The following is a 20892-nucleotide window of genomic DNA, read 5'->3' as shown; positions in this document are numbered from 1 at the left end:
ATCTCCCTTGGTGGAGCCATCCGATGGTGTACGGATACAGGTTCGGTCTTGTCATCAAACCCAACTGCTTCACGACCTCAATTGAGATGAGATTCTTTTGACTTTTGTTGTCGACAATGAACTAAAACGGCGAACCCTTCACCCTCCTTTGGATCTTCAGGATTAATCTTCTTGACCTTGGTGGTGGCAAGGGTGGCATTAAGTTGTGCATCAATGATTAATTTCCCCTTGTTAGGTTCTGACTCTAAGTTGGAACATGCATCTGATTTAGAGGATTTTAACTTGGCCACGATTGAATGCTTTGTGCGACACTCATTTTTATTGTGACTGGGTCTCTTATGGAACTCACAACACCTTCATGTGTATTTCTTCATCTTCCTGTTGTTGTTCTTTGATTGGGCTTTAATGGGTTGTTTTGGGTCATTCCTTCTTAGTTTGTTCCTTTGTTCTACGACTTGGAGGTGCTTTTTCCCTACTTCAGATTCGTAACTTGCAATTCCTGATTCTATTGTTTAAATTTCTGCTCGATCTTGACAGCATATCGATACATCGCGCCAAGTGAGGAGATGTCTAGGAATGCCATTGCTTCCTGGATGTTTCTATGTAGATAGACACGACACTTGAGTACTAGATGTCGCACAGATTCCTTTATACCCAGCTTCGTGTGTAGGGTATGAAAATATTTGTGAACTCTGACATGTCTTGGTCCCTTTCCTGTCATAGTGTGGTCTATTTTATGTACTTATATTCATAACTCCCAATAGGGTAATATTGTTCCTTGACAACGTCTCAAAAAGAATTCCAAGTGCGTGGACTTGAAAATTGTGAGGGTTACTTCTCGTCCCTATGCTCATAGTAGGTTTCCCACTAGTCCTTGACATGGGGGATGACTTTGAGGAGTGCAAAATTAATATTTTCCCGATTGGAAAAATTATGGACCGAAAAATATCATTTCAGTGGACTTAACCATCTATCTACAACATCTGCATCTATCTGACCTTCAAATATGAGAATGTCAAAGTTAACATGTACCTTAAAAGGGGAAGAAGCTCCAAAGTGATTGTTAGAGGAAGATGTTGCACCACTAGTAACTGCCAAAGGATCTGGGAAAAATTATCCATCATCTCGTTCCTTTCCCACTCGAGGGCTTCTCTGAGCAACAATTTGATAGGATATCCTACTCACTCGTGTTTCTTTTCATCCGCCATGGGAGGTCATCGGGGTTGGTGAGACCGATCTTGCAAGAGCTCAACCAATTCAAGTCCTAACTCCTTATACTTCGACCTCATTAGGGACATGCACAAAAAAACCGAGAAAGAGCAAACCCCTCTGATACCATTGATCTAGATTTATGCAGGAATGAAATGAAATACAAATTTAAACAAAAACACAAAGCTACAATGAAAACTAAACTTCAATTAATTAATAACAGATACTGAATTTTTTTTACATGTAGGATGGAAACGAACTAACTCGGATGATGGTAGCTTATCTCTAAGAAGAGATGTGATGACTACATACCTTCTGAACTATGTTACAATGAGGCTCGAAGGAATTTTTATTATTAAGAAGCAAAGGAAACCCTAAACATCCAAAAACCTAACCTCGGAGATGAAGCAACAAAATTTTGTGGGCCCCATTGACATTAGTTGGAAGGCCAACTTCTCGAGGTCGTAATTTGGGCATATGATCTTTGTTTGAATCACACGGTACCTCGTTAGAAAGACATATTTGAGGATAAAATATTTTCTCCTAAATCCCATGCCTATAGTTAAATAGTTGTGGGCTTGGTGCATTTTCTGAAAAACATCATTTCGGGCCTTAAAATGGCTCTCGAAGTTCAGGGCCCCAAAAACTACCAAAAATAGAAAATTGTGCTAGAATTAAGGAAACTGAAAGGAAACAGTGTTGGGGGTCCAAGTGGAATAGGAAGGTGGCCACCAATATCCACCTGGGTATATATATATATATATATATATATATATATATATATATATATATATATATATATAGATATAGATATAGATATAGATATAGATATAGATATAGATATAGATATAGATATAGATATAGATATATATATATATATATATATATATTCTCAAATATCTAGAATGTCAAATTTAGTGTCGAACTTCATTCCCAAAATTATAACTCTCGAACTACAAAGTTGCTAAACTCTAACGTGAACATAAACTAGGTGACTTAAGTTGTATGACATCCATATAGTCACAATGGACTTGTTGAAAGTGTCCATGTGTTTGTCTCTTTGAATGCTGCAAATTTCTCTTAATTTTTAAACTGCATATTGATTTTGTAGATATTTGATTGATTGTGGTTAATAATAGGTTTTGGTGCTTAATGAGGTAGATTGCATCCTAGATATGGTATTCTCAAAATCATTAAATAAAATTGTATCAGAACTTCAAGGTAAACATCAAACATTACTTTTCTCTGCAACTCAAACATGATCATTACAAAACCTACCAAGCCCTAGTTTAAAAAACCTTGAGTATCTAGTTGTGCATGTCGAGTCTATTGTAACAACTCCAACATGGTTGCAACAAGTTTGCTATTATTGCCCTTCTTGAAAAAAAGATTAATATGCTATGGAGTTTTATAAAAACTCATCTCAATGCAAAGATACTTATATTTTTTTCAAATCGTAAGCAAGTTAGAGTGGGCTAATTCTTTTGTACACGATAGCAATACCTTTTGTCATTTTTTTCCCTTTTGTGTGTTGTCTTCTTTAAAATAGTGTTGGAGGGTGTAATGTGACCATCTATAAAATGATACAATGACATGATTTCTTTAATATTAAAACTCATCCAAAAATTTAAGATTCCTTGGCACTCGATGTAGGTCAAGTATTTTTACGAATAATATAAGAAGTTACATCGTGATATACCTGTGAGATATTATCATGGTTGCATGAAACATACTCAAAGGATGTTGGCACCTTTCAAGCATATAGAGGAAAAACATTCCCTTCTCTTTGAAACTAATGTAGCTTCAAGGGGCTTGTATTTTCGATCTATTGATTGGGTGGTTCCGGTGAATTGCAATTTAAAGAAAATTAGATTCAATAATTGAACTATGTTGAAATGAAAGGATTGCTTGATAATCTAGTCATAAATTTTTTTTGACAAAATGATTGTTGTTGTGCATTATAACTAGTGGCACTAAAGTTATTATTTTTTGATGGAACTTAAAGGTGGATTTCCTAGAAGATGTACCATCTTACATTCATCATGTTGGTAACACAACACGTTTTAATGCTGGAGGGAATTCTGTTGATTTTTTATTCCTTCAGAAATGAAAATGCTGATACAGTTGTAGGAGGAGGCTAAGATTATAGTTAAAGTGATTAAGGTGTGTTGTTTATTGTAATGGTGGAAAACTCTATTTCACATAAGTCAGGGAACTTTGTTATATTTTAGGTTTTAATTTTTCATTTCAAGTGTCAGTTATAATCCATCATCATATTGAAGAGAGTGCATTTTTTAATGTCTTGGATGACTACATAGGCAACACAAGCTCCAGTTTGTCATGGCTCCACTAACAAGACTTCTGTCAAAAAAGATCCATATATTTCAGGTCAATATATTTACATCGAGTTAAAGAAATCTTTGATGTATCAAACTTATCGATAGAAGACTTCTCTATCTTTTTAGGTCTCCCTACAGCTCCCTGAGTATGTTTCTTGAAAAAGAGTGGAAGCAAACTGAAAAATATGGACATTGTATGTACTGAGCATATAAACAAACCTGAAGATAGCGAAACAAGTGAGAATGAAAACGGAAGTGAAAATGGTGTAGATAAGGACTTATTATGAATTGTTACGAATGGAGAGTAAAAAAAAAGTAAAACAATGCTCCAAATTAGCTCATCACTCTAACAATAAGGATACCCGTGTTCTGTCTTGAGAATATAAGAAAATGATATCCATGAATGAGGATGAAGGAGATGACGCATTTCATGGTTTATTTGGTTGCCATATATTGCTACCAGGAGAGATGGGTTCCTTTCCACTGTCACTCAGTATTTGCTGATTTATCATAACTTCTTCTCAGGAAAAAGATTCAATAGGAAGTGGATGTTTTCTTTCATTCACATGTCTAGCTTCATTATGAACAGAATTAATCACCTCATAATCTCAAGTCACAACTTTTTTCAATGGTAGTTACTTCTTTTATAGTTAGGTTTGCAAGCTCGATGGCGTTTTCTTCCTTATCGAATGTTTATATAAGTTCTTTATGTGAAACAGAATGCTAACTAGTCGTTACAAGATTAGGATGAAGTGTATCAAAGTCCACCCTACCACTGTGCATGACACGTATGCTCCAGTTCTCTCATGGGACCCTTATCCAATGGTGGAGGAGGCTTCACAAATGAGCAGCTCGAATCGAACAGCAGATCCCCCTCCCCCAAGATGACATCACTGAGGAGGGGCTCCGCTATCGTGGTTTCGTTTAAGGTTCCATTCCCACAATCGAACATTGGATGTTTAACTCCTCAAATCAAGCTTCGCTATTATGGTTCCCCGCGGGTTTCGTGCCCACAATCGAACAGTGGACGTTCAACTCCTCAAATCGGCGTAAACTGGAGGGGGGTCCCTTTTCGACGTAAGGAGGTGGGACATCCGCTATCGCAGTTCCACCCCGCCCTGGCACAATTCCAATCCGACGGAAAAAATACTCCATCTCTTAATTCTTGTCCATTTCATTGACATTCTCGTGCCCTGAACACACTTCATGTGCTACCCTTGGATTTAGGGCTCGTGGCCTTATGTCCCTCCCCATTATCTAGGGCTAATCTCCTCCTCCGTTATTCATTTCCTTCGGTGCGGGATTTAACTCCGCCATCGTTCATTACCATTCCACAAGCCTCTTCGTTGTCTCCTCGCAATGATATCAATAATGGCAATTAATGGGAGGACATCCCTTCCAATTTTGGTCACGATGGGATTCAAACAATGGTCATCATACTATGTTATTTGACATGGGAAACCCGATGGGGATGCACATAGAAGTTAACTTGGGTTCCTTCCTTGCATCCATGACTACATACATTACACCGGAAATTACTGTGTTGCTAGTGATAATTGTAGTGATGTTGAAGTTGCAAATATGGCGGGATATGTGTACCCCAATGTGCAATGATCATTCCATTGAATTGTGAAAAAAATAAAGTATAATTTGCATTTGCAATGAAGATTGAATTGATCCACCTTAGAACATGCATTCGATATCACACAACGGCATGGTGCATTCTTTTAATGGATGGTGAATGGTGCTCATTTCATCAATATAACCACATAAAACGAGAAGGATCCATCCTAGATCATTTTCTCATATTTCTCTATGGGATATCATGGACCATATTTCTGATTCGAGTTTTCTTGGAACTCTAAAATGTTGTGTAGTAATTTTCCATTCTCTTCTAGCATATGTTTTATGATTTATAGATTTTGAATTACCATGGTTGATTGCTAACAATTTAGAAGTTGTAGTTGAGCTTCAATATGGTCAAGTTGGTCTCAGAGTCTAGAAGATCTAATAGAGAGGTTCATGTATAATCTTAAGAGGGAAAAACTATATCATTTAGGATCCGACACACTAAAAACCTTCTTACTTAGAACAATTAGGGATGAGTGAATTGATCTCATTAATCTCATAAGTAGAGGTGATGTATATCAATTATCACAGATCCTTTCCCTTTGATAACAACATGTGGGTTATTACCAAAAGTCACATTCTATTCTTTCTTAATTTCATTAAAAGAAACAAACTTGTCTTTGTCACTTGTCACATGCTTTGAACATCCGTTGCCAAAGTTTACCTCATGGTGAGAAATGATATTTCATTTAACTTGGGTATGCATACACTGAATGAATTTGGAGAAATTGAATCTCTTAGATAGAGAATTTGGTACCAATATTTTGTAGAAGTCTTATTTCCATCCAAAATGTACAAACTTAAATAACATGAGGATATTTTTCAAATATCATCCCCATTTACCTCAAACTGGAAGAATGGATGACCTCCTTAGTATGTCAAGTAGAGTGCCAATGCAAGTTTTCAGATTACTATTTGAACTATCAAAATAGCCTAGGTATCCAACAAGAGGACATTTATCAAAATAAATTTTCTTGCTAAAAAATATTGTAATTTATTAATGTAAATCACATTAGTTTTGTTATTCAAAAAAATATGTAACATATCTCATGGAAGCTCTCCCACCCCCTGTTTTTTTCCAGTTACACCTAATTTTTCAAATTTGTGTCTAACCATCTCCAAATTATGAATATTGTAAATCACACACCTACCTAAACCACCTATTTATCTTCCAAAATAATATTATAATTAATTTTGAGGAAATGCACAACCAAACATCGGTATCAACCTCTCGATGCACTAGATCCTTGTACAAGGAGATGTATTAGAGCTATGGGTCAAATGTTATTACTCATCGTTAGATGAATCTTGTGCTAAAAATTGTCGACTTGAATTTCTCATGTGTAGATATTTTAATGCTCCCTTTTTTATAAAAAAAAAAAAAGTAAGACCGTAATTCGATGCTAAAAGTGTTTTCAGTATTTAGCATAGAGTATAATAATTTCAATGTGGTCATTGGCATGCTACGTTATTTTCACAAGGTTGTGTAACGCCCAAATTTCATATTACTACTTTTGTTGGTTACAATGAAAGGCTTATAAGTCTCGCCCTTCGTATCATTCTTGTTTCCAAAGAACTCAATCCTTTATGAAAGCATGAAATGAAACCAATTAGGTGTAAACCTATGAAGCTTTCACCCTTCGAATTCTTAAAAGGGAACATTTCAAATGATGCCAAAGGATCAAACCATAGAATTCAAATGAGTCCATGCAAACCTACCTTCACTTACATTTAAATCTCCATCTCCACATACCTTCGAATTTGTCCCACTCTATTCTGATTTATCATTCCAACTCAATAAAGAGATAAAACATGAATTCAAAGTTTACACCTTTTGAATTTAAACCATCTTAAAATATGATGTTAACATAATTTAATACTAATTATTTTGTTATGATATGGAATGAATGCACTATGATTAGCATTTCATCATCAAGTCAAGTTCCAAGAGTTTGGAAGAAACACCCAAGCTATTATTAAATGTTACTCTCCTTACACTTATACTATCAGCCTTTTGGGCCTTGGTTGTGTTCCTACCATCACCTCCATTCTCTTGGCCGATCATATGCTTCCACTTGATTGTTTACCTTTTTGAGGAACAGTTGCAACGAGTGGTCCTATTAGCCACCCTCTTCATATCACCATGTTTTGAGAAGTTCCAAACCTACCCAGAACTAGTTGCTACCCTAGACACCACTCGTTCCTAAAAAACGAGTCCTCTTTAAACCCTTTTCAGACTCATTAAATATGAAAATATTGTCAAGCAATTGTCCTTTTAGCTCGTCAAAGTGGTCGGAAATGTTGTCCCTCCTGTATATTTTAATATTTTCCAGACCTGAGGGATTATCTCACAAAAAAGGTCGAGTGCTTGTCTTTTTCGGCTCACTAAAGTGATCAAAAAGTCATCCCTTTTGTATTATTTTAATCTTTTTCGGACCTAAGGGATTATGCTATGAAAAATAACTGCCGCAGTTTCCTTTTCGTCCCTTTCCGAACTCTCTAAACATGAAAAGGACCGAGTTATCCTTGTCGTTAAACTCGTTAAAACAATAGCGACAAACTTGTCCACCCAGACAAGAACGAGTTTCATTGTCGCTAGACTCGCTAAAACATAGCGACAGGTTTGCCCGAAGGACAAATTATAGAACAAGCATATGTTATCCTCCTCAACCTTGATAAAAATAAAGACGTACTGGTCAGCAATGATTGGGGAAAAAGGGAATAAAACTTGGAAAAATTTATGGTAGAAGGTCACTCTTGAACATGACACTTTCACTCCATCACCATGATTGAGTCGGGTTGGGTTATTCCATCACCCAACCTGAAAAGGTGTTCCATCTACATAGAAAAGGTGTGTAAGATATTAGTTGTTAAATATTATAACGTACATCGTATTTCATTCTTAGTGATTAAAGTGGGGGAGGAGGAACTTACCAAACCCTTGTTTGTTCTACCTCTTTTTCTAGCAGCTTTAGAATGATTTTTGAAGATTGTTTTGATGTCTCATAATTGAGCTAATAAATATCTCCATTGGCCAACATGTTGAGGGTCTCCATTAGTTCTTCTTAGACTCCCTCGATTACGACTAATTTCAAGGAATGTAGATCAAGACTGCAGTTATGCGCCCTCCTATAACTTAGTTTAAATCTTTCCTTAAAATATTCGAATGACTCATATGGTCCTTGAGTCATTCTGAATATTTCATCCCTTGTGTCTCATGCTCTGCAATAATCTCTATATTTGGTGTTGAAGTATTGCTGCATTTTTCCCCATGAAGTGATGTGTTCCCCTTCCAAGCTCATAAACCAATGAAGGGGTGCATCCTTGAGGGTAGAAGGAAACAATTTGAGTTTAAACACATCTATTGTTATAATCATATGTCCTACAAACTACAAAAAATTCAAACATGAAAGTAGCAGGGCCTTCAATAGCCAATCCATGGAAATGTGGGTGAGAGGTTTGACTAATATTTTTTTTTGCCTTCCCCATTTGCCTCCCTGAGAAAAGTCTTCAAGAAATTTATTTACAGCCATGGTATCAGTGGGTGATGGAGGTTCTTCTCCTCCTGCAAGCTCCTCAAAAATATCTTTCTTTCTCACCTAAAAAGGCATCTATTTCCTCTGTGGATAAAGTATGAGGCTCACAGTTAGCAAGAGAAGGATGGTTGATTGTAGAAGTGAGGGGTTTTGGTAATAATTTTCTTGTATTATGCCTAATTCTATGAGGCTTGAAAGAAATATTTTTATTTTTATTTTTATTTTTTTATCTTTTAATTTTTTATTTATTTTTATTTATTTTTTTATTTTTTTTATTTATTATTTATTTATTTATTATTTATTATTTTTTATTTTTTATTTTTTTTTGTGATTTCCTAGATGAGAATGATAATGAATATTTGTTGTGTTTTTTCATAAAATTAAAGAAATTAATCAACTAGAGAAGAAAACAATTCATACTTTGACACCTCCTCAACAATAATGCCAAAAAATGATGGCCCTTAGTATTACAACAAGAATGGTGCAATTCCCAAGGGGTGTCAACTTTAATTATCAACACAGGGTTTGTGAAAACTTAGGAGGGGCTAGCATGCATGCAATGTGCTCTTATTTTTTTGATATGATGCAGGTGAAAGGAATTGAATGGAAACTAGGCAGCATAGAGATTGTTATGTTATCTATGCTAGATGGAAAACTAAAAAATTGCAGGAAGGAAAGAGAAAAATGTAAATCTATTCTATTTACAAGAAAGGAATGAAAATAAATTCAAGAAATCTAGAAAAAAATAAAATCTACTCTACTATTCATTTGAAACATACTTGCAACCGAAAGAAAGCTTTGAAAATTAAACCTTAATTTGCAGAAAAGAAAGAAATTTTACTACAACAACTAGGTCAAAGCTTCTATGGGATCTCCAGGCTTTCATATTCCATCCTTAGGGTCTTGTCTATGTTGTAACATGTCAGGGAAGGATAATCATGCTTTGGATGCAAGTCTTGAAGAGATTTTGATGCAAATAGTGTTGGGAAATCAATGCAGTTAGATTAGGGTTTGATTCTCATTTCTTGATAATTACTTGTGAATGTGTTGGCTTATTTTACGTCTCCATTATATTATCTTTAATCAATAAATTACCATATTATGTGTGTATGAATATCACAAAAACAAGAGACACAAGATGTAGGCACTATGCCAAGGCAAAACCCCCTTTGAGGGGTAAACCCATTCAAGAAAACTCTTCCTTTCAATAGTATTCTTTGAAACTCTTCACCATAGACAAAGACCAAACCTTCCATCCACACCAAGTCAACCTCCCATATCTTTGACCTCATTTCCAACAGCTTTTACTAGGTAGTAGCTTCCAGCATCAGGCATCTTCCGGCATTAGTGAAACTTGGAAGACTTCGATCTCCCAAAATAGGGCATGAAACAGAGAGTTAGAGGCACCAAAAGTTTAATTTTATTTTTCTCCTTAGACTTCCCCAAACTCGCACTTCCTTCAGCTTCCTTAGATGCACTCTGACTTACTTCGCACTTCTCTAACTTCTCTTGAGATATAGAATTAGCTTGAGATGACATGCTCCATATGACATCGACTTACTTCCATTTATAGGCTCCAAGTGAGTTCAAATTAGTGTCCTTAGGCCGACATGATCTCTTCTAGGTTAACTTGGTGTGGAGGATACATAAATTATATTTGACTCAATAGTAAACATTTTTACATGATTCAAAAGCCCAAGAAGGGTCTCTTTAAATATACAATGACTCTATAAACTCAATATAAATCATAGGAGTCCACAATGGGGACTTTGACTAATGTAATGATGACCCAAGTATTAAACCCATGCTTTAATAAGTCATTGTTACAATAATAAAAATTATTTTCATTATTCTTTTGACAAGTACATTTCATGATGACTCAAATACATTAATGAAGACTGAACCTATTTACATTTTCCAAAACTCCCTCTTAACTAGGGAGGTATTCATCATATAAAAATACAATGGAAGATCTCAAACCATATGAATAATGAAGAAATTAAGGCACCACAATGCCATGGACTGGATTCCTGACCAGGGCAATCTATCCATTGGTCTCTCATCAATTTAGGCATTGCAATTCCATGAACCAGATTCCTGACCAGGGCAGTCTATCCAAGTGGGAAGAATGTGGACTCAAGCTTTCAGCCTCTCTAGGCACAAATTTCTTCCACTTCCTTATCATCAATTCAATTAGAAATGTCTACCAAACCAAGCAAGTTCCTTCGATACTCAAACTTCTAGGCACCACCAGGCTTACTTGCTAACCACCAACCTAGGGACCTAGGTGCGTATCCATGGTCATAGCTTTATGATCCAACCCACCTTCCCTACTTTGGGAACTAGACATGAACATAAAATGCCAACGAGATGTCCTCTGAGGCAATGCTCCACTTGCAAAGGCTCAACAAATCTCTTCCACTTCCTTATCATCAATGCAATCAGAAATGTCTACCAAACCAAGAAGGTTCCTTAGGTACTCAAACTTCTTATTAGGAAAATCCTTTGTTACTATGTCTCCTACATGTTCATCTATCGAGACATACTCCAACTTCACGATCCCATCCTACACCAGGTTCCGAATAAAGTGGAGCTTATTGTTGATATGTTTCATTCTATCATGAAACATAGGATCTCCAGACATATTGATACAACTTTGATTGTCACAATTAATCACAGTAGGACCGAGAGACTTCTCAAAAAATATGGCAGAAGCTTCCTTAACCAAACATCCTCCTTTCCTACTTCACATGTAGTCACATATTCTGCCTCGAGTCTAATTAAGGAAATGGGATCTTGCTTCTTACTCATCCATGAGATCATAACAACTTCCCAAGCTAAAACATCCTCTGATAGTGCTCCTTCCATTGATCTCACTTCCACCCCAATCAAAGTTTGTGAGGCCAATTAGCTTGACTTTCTTACTATCATACTTTAGGTAGTGATATATAATACCACGAAGATACCTCAATATATGTTTGGAAGCTATCTAGTGATCATGACAAGGCTCCAACTAAAAATGACTAAGAATTTTTACAGAAAAACATATATGTGGCCTAGTATTTACCAGATACATTAGGGAACCCATCAACTGTGAATATGCGGTAGGATCCACGATACTAGAGTTAGAGACCTTAACTTCTTGATATTGGTGATCATAAGAGTAGTCATCGGCTTGGAATCCATCATCCTGAATTTTTACAACAACTTGATGATATACTTTCCTTGCCCCAAATATATCTCCCTAGGTCTCTTCCATACTTCTAGACCTAGATAATAGTGCATCATTCCTAGATCTTTCATTTCATATTCAGTTGTCAACATCTTCTTGTATTCTTGAATTCTTCACTCCGCACCTGTGATGAATAGATCATCCACATATAGTAGAATAATCATGGGCTCATCATTCACAATATTGATGTAGATAATTGGATTGAAATAGATCTTCATGAACCCAATTCTAATTAGATATGCATCTATTCTTGCATATCATGCTGTAGGTTCTTACTTTAAACCATATAAGGCCTTATTAAGTCTGTAAACATGAGAGTCCCTGATATTAAGTTCAAATCCTTCTGTTTGTTTGATGTACACTTCCTCATCAATGGTCCCATTCAGAAAAGCAGTCTTCACATCCATTTTATGGATAATCCAACCCATTGTAGCATCCAATGAAACCAAATATCTAATGTTAGTGTACCTTGTTGTAGGTGAAAATGTTTCTTCATAATCAATGCCCTCTTTTTGAGATAAACCCCTTGCAATGAATCTCACTTGGTATTTGTCTATACTTCCATCAACAACATGTTTGATCTTATAGATCCATTTGGCGGTGACAACCGACTTCTCATTAGGTCTAGGAATGATTTACCAACCCCCATTATTCATGATGGATTGATATTCTTCCTACATTTCTTTCTTCCAAACCTCTTGATGCGTAGCTTCCTTGAATGTAGATGGTTCAACTTCAATAAATTTCTTCATATATGCAGCATAACCAGAATATATTTATAGTTTCTTTCTTTCCCTAGAGGTACCTTTCATAGCTTCATGTCCTTCAACATCTTATGATGTGGAATTTAACCAATTTGGCCTTTTCCTTGTGGTTGGGATGACCACTGATTGAACAGACTCACTTGGTCCTTATTCTTTGAGATTTGTAGTAGGTTCTTCATGATGAACTTCTTCTTCTTCTTCAAATATGGGAACTTCTTTGTCATCAAAATAAATAGGAATATCCTTTGATTACTTGTATGCTTGATTTTCATCAAATATGACATCCCTGCTTACTTCAATATATCTTCCTTCCTTGATGTAGATTCTATATGCTTTTGAAGAGAGACTATATCCAATGAATATTCCCTTGATACTTGTGGAATCCAAATTCTTCCGCTTGTCCTTTGAAACATCGATGTGTGTTGGACTTCCAAATATTTGTAGTTGATCCACACTCAGATTCTTTCCTGTGAATACTTCTTTGGGTGTTTTATTATCAAGACTCTTCTAAGGACTTCTATTTTGAATGTGCATGTTTGTCATTGCTACTTCTCGCCATAATAATTTTGGTAGGTCTTGAACAAGGAGCAAAGTTTGAATGCCTTCTTCAATTGACCTATCCTTTCTTTCAGCCAATCCCTTTTGTTCGAGATAATAGGGAACACATAGCTCCATCTTAATACCCGTTTCCTTACAATATGCAATCAATTCCTTAGAAGTGTATCCCCACCATTGTCAGACCTTAGGGTTTTTATATTTCTTTTGGTTAGGGTTTCCACTTCTGTCCTAAACTCCTTGAATTTATCAAATACTTAATTTTTTATTTTGAGGAGGTAGAGCCATGTCTTTCTAGAATGGTCATCAATGAATATCACATAGTAGAGATGACCTCCAAGTGATTTTTCAAACATGGGCCCACACACATCGGAATGAATGAGGTCTAATATTTATTTAGACCTAGTTTCACTATTATGAAAGGGATTTCTTGTATGTTTTCCCAAAGAGCATCCCTTGCATAGACCTTCATGATCTAACTTCATATTGGGAATACCATGAACCAATTGACTAAGAGTAGGAATGACCTTATAATGTAGATGACCTTACCTCCTATGCCATAGTTCAATGGGACTTGTTTCCATATGAACCAAAGCTTGAGGAGGTGGTATAATGACTCTATAAAGGCTTCCTTCATGAACTGTAATAACCCTAGCTTTATCAATGCTAGAGTATTTTATCCAAACCAATACTTTTCCATCAACAAAAGAAATTATTTCCCCTTTATCTTCTAAAAAATAAATAGAAAGAAAATTCTTTTTCAAATTTGGAACATATAGAATGTTGTTGAGGTGCAACTTCGATCCATTATCTAGCTTCAATGATGTTGATACCAAGCCTCTAACAGCATAGATTTTGTTGTCACCCAATTCCACTGCATGAGAATATGGCTCCTTTGATAGTGTATGAAGTTGTTTACTTTCTCGTGTCATGTGTCTCGATGATCCACTATCAATGATATATGCATTGTCATCATTAAGAGAACTTGTAAGTGAAGCCAAGAATCCTTGACTTTTGACCTTGTTGAATAAGTAGTAGATGACCTTCTTGATCCAACTTCCAGTAGTTTTGATACCCATTTAAATGTAGTTCATCAAAGAGGGAGAATCCATGCCAATGAACTGATCTTTGTATTTTCCTAACCTTAGCTCTGATACCATGTTGGAAAATCAATGCAATTATATGAGGGTTTGATTCTCCTTTCTATAATTACTTGTGAGTGTGTTGGCTTCTTTACTTCTTTATTATCTTATCTTTCATCAAGAAACTGCCATATTATGTGTGTATGAAGATCACAAAAAAAAAGAGACACAAGATGTATGCACCATGCCAGGGAAAAGCCCCCCTCGAGGGGAAAAATTAGTTCTATCCATTGGCCTACATGCAACAAGCCGAGATGAGTTGGCAAACTCTTCGACAGTTGAAAGGGAAAAGTGTGCAAGGGTACACTCAAGAATTTAGAAAGAGAGAATTGATTCTAGGAATCTCATTAGACTCAAAAGAGAGCCTGTTGAAGTACATTGGTGGTCTACACAACTACATGAGGCACACTATCCTCATGTTCAATCCCATTAGTATAGATGAGGTATCTGTACAAGCTACTTGATCCGAATTTAAACAGGAACGCAATAAATTACAGATACAACCATATACACAGAGATGCAGCGGAAATAATACTTCATTTCATTAATGGAAAATACTGAAATATGCTTACAACCAGAAATGGAAATAAACCAGCTAGGGCGATGGTAGCTTATCTCTGAGAAGAGATGTGGTGGCTACATGCCTCTGAACTGTTTTGAACTATATTACAATGAGGCTCGAAGGCCTATTTATTGCTGAGAAACAATGGAAAACCCTTCACATCCCAAAACCTGACCCTAGAAGATGAAACGCCGAATTGTGGGCCCTGTTTGGGTAAATTGTTACATCAATTTCCCAGGGTCGTAACTTTGACATACGATCTTCGTTTGACGCGTACGATAGCTTGTTAGAAAGATCTATCCGAGTACTACCACTTTGGGAGGCAACATCGGTCCATGGACCCATGTTGCCCCAGATTCCCAAAAAAATGTCGTTTAGGGCCTCAAAACGGCTCTGGGAGTTCAGGACCTGAAAAACTGCTAAAAATAGTAAATTGTGCTGCAATTTAGGAAACTGAAAAGACTGAAAGAGACAGTTGTGGGTGTCCAAATGGGATAGGTGGGTGGCCACCAACATCGACCTGGATCATTCCTCCCCCCTTAGGAAGTAATGGTCCCCATTGCGTTGAGTTCCTCTTTGAGATGAGGAAGCTTCTGCTGAGCTGGGTCTCTGGTGAGCTGTTCTTCAATCTCTAATGTGTCCAGAAATGGTGGGAAGCATGGTCGACAATGGTCCACATTGAACACTCGGTGCAAGCGAAGGAATGGAGGAATGCTATGCTTGAAAGCATTGTTTCCTATAGCCTTGGTACCGGTGTAAGGACCATGTAAGGAGTGGTCTGAGTTTCTGATGGGTTCTGGTAAGGCGTTCTCTCTGCATATGCAACCAGACTTTGTCGCCCACCTGAAACTTGTGTGGTACCCCTGTGGGTGAGGAGAAGTTGTTCCTATGTCTTGTCATGACTATATCCCTTTGGTGCTGCTGCTGCATGGAGGAACCCTTCACGGGGGTCATGGATGTGATGGCAATCTTCCCCTTACTTTGGGAGTGAACCAGACAGATGAATTTCCTGGTCTATGAGATGAGCTTGCTGCCTTTCTTAGCAGTGATCAAAGATGTGGCGGTAGGTGGGGCTACCTCCGGTATCCTGTATAATGAATTATTCAAAGAAATAATGACAGCACGAGGCCTAGACTCATACACAGCATGTCACCTCCACAAGTATGGCTGGCCTAATAATACATCACAAACATCCAGAGGTGTAACATCACACAATACCTCATCTGTGAAGGGTTTGATGTTGTAGGGAAGGCGGCACTGCTGGCGAACTTTCAGATCTCGTCCTTCGTGAAGCCACTCGATACTGTATGGCTGCGGGTGCGGTGTAGTCGGTAAGCCCAACTGCTTCATGACCTCTGCTGAAACGAGGTTCTTTTGGCTGCCATTGTCGACAATGAATTGTAGTGGCGAACCCTTCACCCACATCTGTGAGTGGAAGAGACGCTCCCCTTCCTCTGGATTTTCAGGCTCATCTTTCTGGATCTTGGCGGTGGCAACAATGGCGCTGGGATCCGCATCAATGATCTGCTTCCCTTTGCCATTCCCCTTGTCGGGTTATAGCTTAGGGTCAGAACATGCATCTGATTCGGAAGCCTTCAACTCGGCCACTAGCGACTGCTTGGTTCGACACTCACTTGTGTTATGAGTGGGACTCTTGTGGAACTCACGCCACTTTCCTATGTCCTTCTTCGGCTTTGTGGTATTGTTCTTTTCTTGCGGCTTCGACGGGTTGCCTTGGGTCACCCCACCTTGGCTTTGTCCTTTGGGCTTCGGATTTGCAGATCCAAAGTCTCGCTTCTTCTGTTTGAACTTTTGCTCGATTTTGACAGCGTATTGGTATGCTGTGCCGAGTGAGGAGATGTTCAAGAACCCCATCTCTTCCTGGATGTATCTGTGTAGGTAGCCGTGGTATTTGAGTACTAGATGCAGTTCAGAACCTTTGATACCCAACTGTGTGCGAAGGGTTTGAAAAATGTTTGTGAACTCCGGCACATCTTGGTCTCGTCCCTGCGCAGTGTGGTCCATTTGATGTATTTGTCCTCATAGCTTCTGACAGGGTAGTACTGCTCCTTGATGGCATCCCGGAAGTCATTCCAAGTGGGTGCGGCTGAAAATAGTGAGCCTGTACTTTCATCTTTCTGCTCGCAGTAGGTTTCCCACCAGTCCTTGACGTGGGGGGCTGCTTTGAGAAGAGCGAAAACAATCCTTTCCCGACTTGAAAATTCATGAACAGAAAAATACCCATCTAGAAGATTTAACCATTTATCTACGGCATCTGCGTCTATCTGACCCTCGAATATGGGGATTTCAAAATTAACTTGTACCTTAAAAGGTGTGGTGTTTCCAGAGTTGCTGCTGGAAGCCGATGCGTCGCCTCTGGGTAGCCGCTGAAGGATCTGGGCAAAGTTGTCCATCATCGCGTTCCGTTGTCGCTCGAGGGCTTCTTCGAGCAAGATTTTGATGGGATCTCCTGCCCCCTCGTCTTTCTTCTCATCCGCCATGGGAGGCCGTCGGGATTTGCGAGGCTGGTCTTGCAAAGGTTCGACCAGTTCAAGCCCTAACTCCTTATATCCTGACCTCGTTGGGGACATGCAAAGAAAAACAGAGAAAAAGCAGACTGCTCTGATACCACTGATCCGAACTTAAACAGGAACACAACAAATTACAGACACAACCATATACACAAAGATGCAACAGAAATAATACTTCATTTCATTAATGGAAAATACTGAAATATGCTTACAACCAGAAATGGAAATAAACTAACTAGGGCGATGGTAGCCTATCTCTGAGAAGAGATGTGGCGGCTACATGCCTCTGAACTGTTTTGAACTGTATTACAATGAGGCTCGAAGGCCTATTTATTGTTGAGAAACAATGGAAAACCCTTCACATCCCAAAACCTAACCCTAGAAGATGAAACGCCAAATTGTGGGCCCCGTTTGGGTAAATTGGTACATCAATTTCCTGGGGTCGTAACTTTGACATACGATCTCCGTTTTACGCGTACGATAGCTCGTTAGAAATATCTATCCGAGTACTACCACTTTGGGAGGCAACATCGATCCAAGGACCCATGTTGCCCCAGATTCCCAAAAAAACGTCGTTTAGGGCCTCAAAACGGCTCCGGAAGTTCAGGACCCAGAAAACTGCTAAAAATAGTAAACTGTGCTGCAATTTAGGAAACTGAAAAGACTGAAAGAGACAGTTGTGGGTGTCCAAATGGGATAGGTGGGTGGCCACCAACATCCACCTGGATCACTACTCATCTAGAAGCTAGAGGAAAGAATGGAAATCCAGAAGTTGGGGGACCATCAAAACCCACTGCAAGCAAGAGCAAATAGAAAAGAAAGTAGAAGTGGAAAGAAAGGAAGGCTAACACTGCACAGAAGAGCAAAGCTTCATGCACTCACTGTAAAAAGGATGGGCATGATGATGAGCATTGTTGGATTCTGCATCTAGATTTAAGACCTAAGAAGTTCGAGGGCAAGAAGAAGAAGATTGTTGCAACTATTCAAAAGGATTTGGGTTCTGACTCAGGATATTGCAGCCACATGTATAAAAAGTAAGAATTTTGAAGTATCTACTAGTAATTCTGCACAATCTATTATTGATGAAGAAAATGAGAGAAAAAGACATGAGCTTTTCCATATTCGAGTTATTTCCAAACATCAAAAGATTGATACTTTGTTTGATAGTGGCTCACAAGTAAATTTAATTTCTGAAGAAATTGTAAAGAAGTTGGGATTAGCAACTACACCTCACAAGAAACCATACCCATTAGGATGGTTGAATGACAAAGCTCAACTACAAGTGACTAGACAGTGCAAACTCAAGTTTTCTTTTGGGTCAGCATTTGTAGATGAGGTTGAGTTAGACATAATTCCTTTGGATATATGTGGAATTGTTTTAGGAAGTCCTTACTTGTGTGATAGAAAAGCTATTTTCTATAGAGTTGAGAACAAGTATCTACTTGTTAAATATGGAATCGAATACTTTGTAAGAGCTCATAAGCTCGAGAATAATTATACTCTCATAAACTCAGGGCATATGAAAAGAATGATAAATTCATGCAAACAATTCTTACTAATGGTTGTAAAGGAAAAGAAACCTGATAAACCAATGTATTTGAGGGTTGAAATGCTAAACAACAAGATAATTTAGAAAATGTTGTTTCTGAGTATGATATCTTGTTTCAAGAACCTAAAGGTCTGCCACCCAAAAAGGAAATAGTACATGATATTATTTTGCAGCAAGATGCTCCATTGCCTAACATTGGAATGTACAGGTTGTCTTCTTTAGAGAATGCTGAAATAAAGAAGCAGGTGCAGGAGTTTCTCTAGAAAGGGTTCATCAAACCTAGCACATCACCATGTGGGTCACCAATCATTTTGGTGAGAAAGAAAGATGGCTCGTGGAGAATGTGCATTGATTACCAAGCATTGAATAAGATAACAATAAAAAATCGTTATCCCCTTCCTCGCATAGATGATCTTTTAGATCAATTGAAGGAAGTTGTTTATTTTTCCAAGTTAGACTTGCACAGTGGATACCATCAGGTTAGAGTTGCAGAACAAGATGCATGGAAGACTGCTTTCAAAACAAAGCAGGGATTGTATGAATGGCTAGTTATGCCTTTTGGCTTAACTAATGCTCTTGCTACTTTCATGAGATTAATGAATGATGTACTCAGACCTTTTCTTGATGATTTTGTTATTGTGTATCTGGATGACATTCTAATATTTAGCAAAACATGGGAAGAACACTTAAAGCATGTTAATCAGATACTAGATGTTTTAAAAAGAGAAAAACTTTATGTTAAACTCTCAAAATGTGAATTTGAAAAAACATCTCTGAATTATTTGGGTAATATAGTAGGGGGTGGTGAATTGAAGATAGATCCCTCTACAGTGGCAGTCATTGTGAACTGGCCTAAATCCAAGTCTACTACAGAAGTGAGAAGCTTCTTAGGGGCAACACAATATAGGAGGAAGTTCATTTCTAACTTTTCATTAATTGCAGCTCCCATACATGCTTTGACAGGATTGAAAAAGGCGTTTCAGTGGGGAGGCAAACATCAGAAAGCCTTCGACACCTTGAAACAAAAGATTAGTACAACACCTGTACTAGCACTTCCTGATATTCAAAGACCATTTGAGATCCAAATAGATGCCAGTGACTATGCCATGGGAGCAGTGTTGACACAGCACGTTAAACCCATATGTTATCATTCTGAGACTTTTAATCCTGCAGTAGTTAACTATCCTACATATGATAAAGAATTGTATGCATTAGTTCAGAGTGTGAAAAAGTGGAAACATTACTTAATGGGCAAAGAGACAATAACACATACTGATCATCAACCACTTCAATATCTACACTCTCAAACTAAGTTGTAGCAATCAAGACACTACAGATGGATGGGTTTTCTACAATAGTTTCATTTAGTCATCAGATATAAAAAGGGCATACATAATAAAGTTACATACATGTTATCAAGACCCATTATAAATGCATCTACTATACTTAACCATAATTATGTGTTACATGAAAGTTACATTGAACAATATGCTCAAGACATGGACTTTAAAGATGTATATGCAACTTTGAGTCAAGGAAAATGAGTAGAAGAATTGGATTATCATGTAAAGGACTGAATCTTATACCATAGTTATGCATTCCACAAACTGAAAGAGTAAAGATAATTGAGAAGCACACACTTCTATAATATCAGGTCACTTTGGGGTAAGTAAAACAGTTGCACAACTGCAAAGATTTTGTTATTGTCCAAAAATGAATGAGACAGTTTCTAGATATGTAAGAGGGTGTACTATGTGTGCTAAAAGCAAGCCTAGCAACAGAAAACTAGGCTTGTACACTCTATTACCAGTTCCTTCTCACCCTTGGGAAAGTGTTTCCATGGA

At 37.6% G+C, this 20892-nt stretch overlaps 1 pseudogene; it reads left to right on the top strand.

Moving 5' to 3' along the window:
* LOC149228904 (DEAD-box ATP-dependent RNA helicase 32-like) overlaps nucleotides 1-20892 on the top strand; it is a 110906-nt pseudogene that overhangs the window by 30170 nt on the left and 59844 nt on the right.

The sequence above is a fragment of the Pinus tabuliformis genome, chromosome J (assembly GCF_031772625.1).
Source record: "Pinus tabuliformis cultivar Carrire ecotype Pingquan chromosome J, CPIR1, whole genome shotgun sequence".
In the NCBI taxonomy this organism is placed as follows: Eukaryota; Viridiplantae; Streptophyta; class Pinopsida; order Pinales; family Pinaceae; genus Pinus; species Pinus tabuliformis.
The sequence above is the reverse complement of the archived record's forward strand: the minus strand, read 5'-3'. Positions and strand labels throughout refer to the sequence as shown.